Raw genomic sequence first — 5,942 nt, 5'->3', positions numbered from 1 at the left:
ATGATTTATAGTAGATAATGAATGTTTGATGTGTTAAATACGAGTTTTATTGGATGAATTTCGGTAAAAATGTCAAAAAGGGGTTAAATTGTAAAAGTTATAAATTGGTCATAAGTGTGTGAATTAGTGAAAATTTGGAGTTGTCATAGAAGAGAAAAATTTTCAGCATGTCTTAAACCTTATAAAAATGGAATAAAAATTATTTTACAAGCCTAGGGGTAAAAGCGTAATTTTTGAAATGTTAGGGGGCATAATTGTAAATTTTCCAAAATTTGATATATGAATTGAATTGGTTAGTGTGTTGATAAAATGTGTTAAATAAGTGTTATTTGACATGTTAAATCAAGAAAACATGAAATTTTGGATTAAGATCGGGGAAGAACAAAGTTATGTGCTAAGTTAGGAAAGTTAGTCGTTTCGGCATTTGAGGTAATTTGGTATGATAATAATACTGCAATAATGTTGTAATTTATATTTGGAAGTTAAATTTAGTGAATTAATTGAATTTTGTTAAATTAAATGTTTATGGTGCCAAGTTTATGAATTGATTTAAAAATATGTCTATGGTACATGAAGTGCATTGAATTATCATACATAAATGTGATTTTTATGATTATGGATATTATGAGAAATTGTAAGTTCATATGATTTTTAATAATGCAATGTGTAATTTAATGTTATTTCCTTGATATTAAATGAGATGTAAGTTTATATGTAAGTAATACATCAATTTTACTTGTATTATGATATTTTATAATAATATTGGAAATATGTTTGTTGATAATTACTTGATTGGTGAAATTGTTGGAAAAGAGAGAGAAATCTCGGTTGAACATTCGAAAAGATTGGATGACACAGATGGTATGTAGCTAGGTCACATGTATGGTGCTGAGTGCACATCATGTGTACAAGAGAGCTACGAGACATTATGATGTAGCTAGGTCGCATGGGTGATACTATGTGTACACCATGTAGACAAGAGAGCTACGGGATATATGTAGCTAGGTCGCATGCGTGGTTCCAGGTGAAGGACACCATGTACACAAGAGAGCTATGAGATAAACTGGCTAGGTCACATGGGTGGTACTAAGTGTTCACCATTTGTACAAGAGAGCCGAACTATATGATGGGTGGAGCTATGTGCTGAAACCACCAAGTATCGAGGATTGATCCGAAGTGTTCAACGGGAGATTTACTATGTACTTCTTTGTGAGTTTTATGATGAATAAGTGCAGGAACTTGGTTATGTGAATGATGTGTTCATTAAGTGGCCGGGATGTGGTAAGGTTATAAATAAGTAAGTTATACATGAGGATGATTTTATGGTGACCTTGTAATCATGGGTCTATAGTTGTGATGTATGAAATGTGGTGAAAATGATTTGTGATATGTATGTTAAAATGAGGTCAATACAAAGAAAGTGTGAAAGAGTGAATTAGCAATAAAACTGTTTTGGACAGTACAGTGATGTGACTTTGAAACTCACCAAAAATAGTAGGAATTTAATTAGAGGCTGAATGAGATATTAAATTAAAGCTTAATTAGTCTATTTTCATATAAAAGAAACATAGAAAGCAAAAGAATTCTATATTTTTAGATATTTATATTTTTGTGAGACTGGTTCAGAATGATTACGTGATCCCCTGTTCTGACTTGGTAAAATCATCATAAATTGTAAAAAAATAATTATGGGGCATGGTTTGTATGCTTAGAAACCTTAATGAGTCTATTTTTTATTGGAATAATCAAAAACATTATTTTAATTCTGTAAAATGAGATAATTGAGTTTTTATATAGAGAGGTCAGAATTGTCAGATAGTGAAATAGATGAAACTTTAAGAAAAATATGGTATTTATTGGAAAAACAAAAAATTCTGAAAATTTTATAGTAGAAATTTATATGAGCCTAGTTTTAAGGAAAATTTACAAAACTTAATGTTGAGTTCTGTAGCTTAATAAATAATTAAATTAGTGACTATGATTCAGGAAAACAGCCTTAGCTGATCTTATGTAAAAAGTATATCATGTGATTAATGATTCTATTTTCTTGAGCATATGTATTGAGGAATGAGATAATATTGTTAATTAATTGCTTATTATTATTAATATGTCAACTTACTATGTTTTTAAGCTTACACCATTTTCCAATTTCTCTTAGTGTTGTCAGGTTAGCTCGGGGTTGGAGATCGTCGGAAGTATCATCACACTATTAGTTTATCAAATTAGAATAATGGTAATTCTTATTTATTGTCAAATAAGTGGCATTTATAGATAATTATTTATTGATATTAAGTAATATTATGATTTAGCCAAATGTATAGGCTCATTTTGCTTCATTGTATATAATTATAAGATTTGGCTCATAATGGTTAAAGTTATGTAAACCTATTTCATGTATGCATAGATAAATGTCTTGGTGCGGCTAAGTTAAGAACATAAAAAGGGCTTGGAAAATAGCCTAATGTTATACACATGGGCTTGAGACACGGCCGTGTGTCTCAGCCGTGTGAAGAACACGGCCATCACACGGGTGTGTGGTCTAGCCATGTGAGCAAGTTAGTAGCTAGCTAATTTTTACACAGGGTTCAGACATGGGCGTGTGAAGACCACACGGTCTACTCACACGGTAGCGTCACATGCCACACGGGCGCGTGACCCTGCTTTGGTGAAAAATTTTCTAAGTGTCTGAAAGATTTCAGTTTGTTCCCGAACCAATTTCAATGATTGTTTTGGGCCTCGTAGGCTCTTTTAAGGGAAAAATTATATATGTTTGAAAAATTTTAAAATTTGATGAAATTTTATGTCTTGGTTTTAAATGATTACAAGTACTCAAGTCCGGAAATACCTCGTACCCTGTTCCGGCGTCAGATACAGGTAAGGGGTGTTACAATAATAGCTTTCAATTGAGTATTAAAATGGCACCATATTAAGCTTTATACAGTCGTAAATGTCGAACACCATTGTATTGGAGTAGGATCAGTGAAAGTAAGATTCACGGGGTTGATTTGATCAAAGAGACTAAAGAAAAACTGAAAGTAATTCGTGATAGTCTGAAAGTAACTTCGGATCGAAAAAAATCATATACAGACTTGAAACGAAAAGATATTGAGTTTCAGATCAGGGATAAAGTGTTCTTGAAAGTGTCGCTGTGGAAAAAGATATTGCGGTTTGGTCGGAAAGGGAAATTGAGTCTCCGATTCATCGGACCGTATGAGATTATTGAGCGAATCAGGCTAGTTGCTTATCGACTATCTTTACGATCTGAGTTAGAGAAAATACATAATGTGTTTCTTGTATCGATGCTTCGACGATACCGATCTGACCTTTCACATGTCATTTCCCCTACCGAGGTTGAAATTCAGTCAGATATGTCATATGATGAAGAACCGATTCAAATTTCAGTTCGTGAGATCAAAGAGTTGAGAAATAAGAGAATTGCATTAGTGAAAGTATTATGGCATCAAAACGGGGTTGAAGAAGCTATGTGGAAACTTGAGGATGTTATGACAAAACAATACCCAAACCTATTCACTGGTAAGATTTTCGGGGACGAAAATCCCTAAGGGAGGAGAGTTGTAACAGTCCAGTTTTAGCTAAATCGAAACACTGGTTTCGAAAACATTGAAAAAAGCTTGTATATTTGAGATTGTACTAAATAGCATTAGGGGCATAGATTTTAATCATGGATTTGGATATTGGAGTAATTAAATGTATTTTGTTGTATGTTGAGAACATGTATAAGTGAGTAAGTCTTTAAGGGTGACAAATGGCTTGGAAAATAGCCTAAAAGTTGTCCACACGAGCAGACACACGAGAGTGTGTCTAGACCGTGTGTGATACACGGTCTACCACATGGGCGTGTTGTTCGGCCGTGTGTACCCTACACCTTAAATTTACAAGTCAGAATGCCCAGTAGTAAACACACGGGCTAAGACACGGGCGTTTGTCTTGGCAGCGTGAGAGACACGGCTTAACCACATGGGCGTGTACTCTGGCCGTGTGAAGTCTGCACCATTTTATGAAAAATCATTTAATTCTATTTGGCCACATGGCCTGGCCACACGGGCGTGTGACACGACCCTGTGACCTTATTTTGGTAATGACATCATAGTCAGAGAGTTACACAGCTTGAGGACACGAGCATGTCAAGTGCACACGGGCATGTGACTTTGTATTAAAGAAAATTTCCCAAGTTTTTCTAAAGTTTACGGTTTGGTCCCGAACTATTTCCAATGTATGTTTTGGACCTCGTAGGTCCATTCAAGGGATGTTTTGCATATGTTTGAATGATTTTTAAATTGAAAAAAAAATTATAGCACGGTTTTGCATGAATAATTGTATGTATGTTAGGTAATGCTTCGCACCCTGTCCCGACCTTGGGTACGGTTAAGGGGTGTTACAGTAACTCTCTGTTTATGACGTCATGCACCAAAGGAAGTGACACGGTCAAGTCACAAGCCCGTGTGCTAGGCTATGTGGCGAATTTTCATTTTTAAAATTTTTTATAAAATAGGTGCAGACTTCACACCCCTTGGACACACGCCCATGTCACTAGGCTATGTCGTTCACACAACTGAGGAACACGGCCGTGTCGCTACCTGTATGGACAAAATAAGGCTATTTACCAAGCCATTTTTCCACCCTTACTTGCACCAACCTATACAAGAACAAGCATTTCCAATCCAAGCATATACATACAACCAAAATCAGCCACAAACAAGATATCAATACATCATTTGCACATACTAACCTCTATCATGCCTAAAGTCACATACTTTCTTTTCCCATTCATGCCAGTTTCATCTTTCTTTTAAGCATCAACACATAAACATACCAATGACCAAGAAGATTAACATTAGCCAACTTCCAATGGCCATATACAAAATGAATCATTAACCATTACAACGCCAACACATTTGGCTAACCAATATGACACGTAACAGATGATCGAGTCCCTATACATGCCATACTCATAATATCAAAACCAAGTATACCCAAAACAATCATTTAATAGTGTGAATCGAGCTCTGATTTTCCTCAATCTCTGAGCTAGCTTGGCAACACTATAAGGAATGGAAAGAAAAAGGGAGTAAGCTTTAAAGCTTAGTAAGTTTGCATGCAAATAATAAGCAACATAAATCACTCATTAATCATATAACTACTCAACATAGGTTAAGATAAATATCATCATGTATCATAGGCATAACATACTCATTAGCATTCTTACCAAGAGTTCATCTCACGTCAAATCTCATAATCATGGGTTTTACATACATACCTGTACCAACTTGTAACATAGTCACATACTTCGTCATCTTTAACATACTCTTCGGATTACCCATTGAACACTTGGAATACTATCGGATACACGAAAAGTCTTCCACGTAAGTGCCACCTATGTAGCCAATGCTAGCTCATATCTAATATCACATAGGGTTTGCACACTAGCTAATCAGGGGCCTGCTCATACAAGCTGTCAGTCAAGATGTAGCTACACAGGCTACTCACACAAGCTGTCAGGTATCCGCAACACATGCTGGACAACCCAGCCACTGGTATGACGTACATGACCAGCACTTGGATTCACATAAATCACACAACTCATGGTTTCCTAGTGACATGTCACTTATATTCTAAACTATTCCTAATGTTCAAAATAGGATTTCTCGCTTGTCATTTCGTCGTCGAACGTATCCATACTATCATTTATACAATTCATGCATAATAAAACATATAACAATACAAGTATAACGTTGCCTTTATTTACATACAAACTTACCTCGGTACAAAATAGTAGGAAATGGATCTAATCGTCAATAACCTTGTTTTTCCCCCAGTCAAGGTCTGAACTTTGGTTTTTTTATCTATAATAGCAAATTTAACTTATTTAATTATCACATTTCTCGACACTGTCCAAAAATCAACTTATGGAAAATTACATT

General features: G+C 35.1%; 1 long non-coding RNA gene across 1 annotated transcript; it reads left to right on the top strand.

Annotated features, from left to right (window-relative positions):
- Positions 1–403: 403 nt before the first annotated feature.
- Positions 404–2,889, top strand: LOC107935673 (uncharacterized). Its single transcript, XR_005925396.1, has 3 exons — positions 404–429; positions 2,168–2,233; positions 2,869–2,889. It is a non-coding gene; the product is annotated as an uncharacterized lncRNA (long non-coding RNA).
- Positions 2,890–5,942: the final 3,053 nt, after the last annotated feature.

This window comes from Gossypium hirsutum, chromosome A01, assembly GCF_007990345.1.
Source record: "Gossypium hirsutum isolate 1008001.06 chromosome A01, Gossypium_hirsutum_v2.1, whole genome shotgun sequence".
NCBI classification, from domain to species: domain Eukaryota; kingdom Viridiplantae; phylum Streptophyta; class Magnoliopsida; order Malvales; family Malvaceae; genus Gossypium; species Gossypium hirsutum.
Note: the sequence above shows the minus strand (reverse complement) of the source record. Positions and strands in the feature narration are given on the sequence as shown.